Source organism: Cryptotermes secundus, unplaced genomic scaffold (assembly GCF_002891405.2).
Source record: "Cryptotermes secundus unplaced genomic scaffold, Csec_1.0 scaffold489, whole genome shotgun sequence".
NCBI lineage: Eukaryota > Metazoa > Arthropoda > Insecta > Blattodea > Kalotermitidae > Cryptotermes > Cryptotermes secundus.
In genome coordinates this window covers 249,608-253,657 of record NW_019724745.1, presented here as the reverse complement: position 1 = coordinate 253,657, position 4,050 = coordinate 249,608, and positions in this window count along the sequence as shown.

Genomic DNA, 4,050 nt, shown 5'->3' with positions numbered 1-4,050 from the left:
GTCTGGGATGATTATTGCAGGAGTATAACGCCCTGTATTACTAATTATGAATATAATTTTTTTTTAAATGAAGTGTGATTTCGAATATTTTGAATATAAGCCGCACCCCACTTTTCCTCTTGAATTTTTGGCAAAAAATGCGCGGCCTATATATGCGTAAATACGGTATACTGTAACGTGTTATACGTCATTCATTTCGTGAGTATAGTTTATTTTTCATTGTTTTTCATTTCGTTTTCTTAACTGTTCTCCTTATTTTTCAGTGCAACTGGCGGTGGGAGTGAGCTGTGTCGATTGATCTGCGTTTGAATTGAAATATTTCGTTAGTATTTTTTATTTTTATTTTTTTTTTATTTTTTGTTTCTTTGTTTTCCAGTTCGTGTTCTTTCCTTTTTTAATGTTTTGCAATTTTATATGTTTTTGTTATAACTTTCTTTCTTCTTCTTCTTCGGTGCAATCGATCTGCTTTAGTTCATCCAAATAATGCCTCGCAGAAGATCAAACTTAGGTCGTCGTACTCGCGGAGCGGAAGCAATTCACTCGATCTGCCACAGCAACGCGTGGCCGGGTACAGCTAGTTATTAATAATTTTATTTTAGAAGTGAAAATTTTGTGGCCCACTTAACAGTTTCCATGGCCCTCCATTTTTTCCAAATTTTGTCTGCGGCCCCACAGAAATACGGCTTGGCCCACTGGGGGGCCATATGGCCCCCGTTGAGAACCACTGTTCTAAAGCACTACAGTTTAAAGGAAACAGATTGATAGAAGGGTGTGATATGCAACCATTGGTATGTTTACAGAATGGGATGCTGAAAATAATGTAATTTTGTAACAAAATCGACAAAAAATGTTGCACAATGCAAAATTAAGAAATTAAAAAAAATCGTTTTAGAATGCTTCTTTCCTAAAACATGAACGATTTAAAAAGTGTTTGTATTGTATTTCTAATTTATTTTGATTGAAATTCGAAGAAGAAAAGATTTCTCGCCAGTTTTCAAATTACTGTATCTCTTTAATTATGAGTTGGATACCATTAGTATATTAACATTTTTGTTCCAAATTACCTCAGGAATGCCCTCCCTAAGTGGGGGTAAAACTTTGTGAATCACCCTGTATTATATTAAGAAATATTATTTTATGATCAATTCATGACTGTAACACCACAGAAGAAGTGTGCGTCAGTGTGTTCTTGCCCCAAATCCTATTCCCACAGCTTTTTAAAAGGCAGCACTATTCATACATTTCCAAGCACTTCCTGGTTCCTACTTAACACTTTGTGGACCGCGCACCCTTTAAAAGGTTTTTCGCTTTTAAACATGGCGGACTATTCGCGTGTTAACAGGCTTTTCAAACACGATAAGCTGCAACACACTATACATTGCTCTGGCGCCACCTACATTGCACGCAACAGCTTGCAGCTGCGTGATAAGACTCTGGAATGTTTAGTTAGCAGTCAGTAACGTGACCTCGCTGTTTACTTAACCGACTATAAAGGAAAATGCTTTGCCTTCTTCAAGCTGTGTGTATCAGCCAGTAGCTAGTGGGCAGAATGGATCAAAGACAAATTCTCCTCCGATGACCTAGTTGACCTGCCTTGTGAGATGCGTAGTAATGGATTAATTGTCATTCAGACAGCAACAGTGATGGGGGACAACAAAGAATTATGGCCACAGACAGCAAAAGTGACAGTAGCTCCGATGATAATGCGGGTAATAACATTGCGCGTAGTAACATTGCAGGGACAGCAAAAAATCTAAGAAAAATCTAAACCCTGATTCTAAATTGAAATACAAAGCATTTCTGATGAATGTGGCAAAGGCCTGGGCTACAGTCCAGATGATGGCAGCAGAACCAGGGTCACACAAAGACTTAGTACGATCGGGCCCATCAACTCCCACCCCACAGCGCCTCATGAGTAATATGTGGAAAAATAACCTCGTGAAAATTGTGAAAAGTGAACATTCCAAGGGGAAGAATACTTCTAGGCAATGCCGTGTTTGCACAGTTCACAAAAAAAGGAGTATGTCTACATTTGCAAGTTCTGTGTAATGCCACTTCACAAAGGGGAAAGTTTCCAGAAATATCACACCTTCAAGCACTTCTAGGAGCATTTGTAAGTATTCTCCAAAAATTTTAGTTCAAAAAATTAATTAGGAGATTTTATATTAATTTTTAAAGTGAACAGTGTACAAGTTAGGGTAGTATGTTTAAAAATGCCGGTTCCCAGGGTGATTTAAATATCTAAATCACCGGTCTGCGAAGTGTTAATACTGATGCTTGAGTGTCACTGAAACTCTCTAAACTGAATGAAAATGTGATCATGAAGTAATTTAATGTAACACAACATGGAAGCAAAATTAACTTAGTCTGCCTCATCTTGTTGTGGAATTCTTGCATCCAGAGCCTGCACCATCTCAGAAGCCTCCTGTACACAACCAGCACAGACTATGATCTGGCCTGCAATGCAAATGGTACAGCAAATTATAGGGATGTACATACAATACATGACGAGTTTTATTTTTCTTTCATTAGTGGCAAGGATTGAACCACAGGAAGTGCTGTTATGTCCTGACTGGCTGATGCCCTGTTCTAGACAATGCCACCAACCAAGCCTACATGTGACTCCCCCTTTCACAAGTTATCACCTGAAAGCAGGAGTACACCCATCATTTTAAAATATAATATTCAAACATATTGGCTATTCTCCAGGACAACACACCAGGAGGGAACCACAAATTAGCACATAATTACAGGCAGTGATTTTCGAGAAATTCTCTCATCAATGTGCATTAGATGTTCCTAGAAGTTGACCAATGTTGTCATTTTTTTAATATACTGCACTATTCATAATGTATGAATTTTAATGTTAAATATAGCTGAAGTTCCAAATACATTGCTCATTATATACTCTACTGGAATTGGTGCCACACTTCATTGCATAATCCACATCCATATGCCAAGTGTTCTGATCAGCCATAATGGTCCATAGTTACTGCAAAAATAATATTCATATTCAAAGCTCTCAATATATCATACAATGTGTATAAATTTTATATAACTGTGAATTACTACACATAGCATATGTAATTATTTGTGTTACATGGCTAACCATTGAAATAATACATTACACAGATGTGTATTTCCAATACATATGAAAATTCAAGATTGTCCTCAACGTTTTGAATTTCCAATCAGCTTAACTTAGCTATGTCTAGGAATAACAATGCACCTTTAATATATGGACTCCTCATAGCTGGAGTGAAGCGACAGTGGGATCAATTCCTGCATACTCTTCCTCAGCCTTCTTCAAAATCATACACACAAGGGAACGAGAGACAACTTCTTGGATCCTCTTGCTTTGCCTAAAACCAGTGACATCCTCAAACACTTTGGACCACAATATCTTCCACAATGCCTCTCGAGCACTGTCAACAAAAGACTGTTCGTATAAACAAATGCAAATTTTAATTCACCCCTTAATGTCTACAACAATTTGCACCACACATATTAACATAACACCTTTCACAGCTAATGTGTATTCTAAGTAAAGAGCCCCACCCATTTCTAATTTGCAAAATCATAACCCCTTATCAACATCTCCCATGAAGCTTACTTTCATCTCAAAGATATTTCATTGAATTTGAATTGAATTGAATTTATTTACATTCTATAAATCCTAAGTAGGTTAGTACCTTTGGATACAGAACAAGTCAAAAGGTTACATACATAAGTACAGGCAATTTTAGCTTAAAAATTAATATAACTTAATTTTACATCATTCTCTATTTACATTGAAGTATTCATCTAAAGAGTAGAAGGAATGAGCATGTAGATAATTCTTTAACTCTGATTTAAACTTTTTAGTATTATTGCCCAAGTTTTTAATACTTTGTGGCAGATTGTTGAACACTTTTATGCCAGTAAAGTAGACTCCTTTTTGATATACTGATAAAGTTGATGAGGGTAGGTGGAAGTTATATTTTTGTCTAGTATTCATGTTATAGACATCAGAATTTAATTTGAATTTATCTTTGTTGTAAACAACAAATA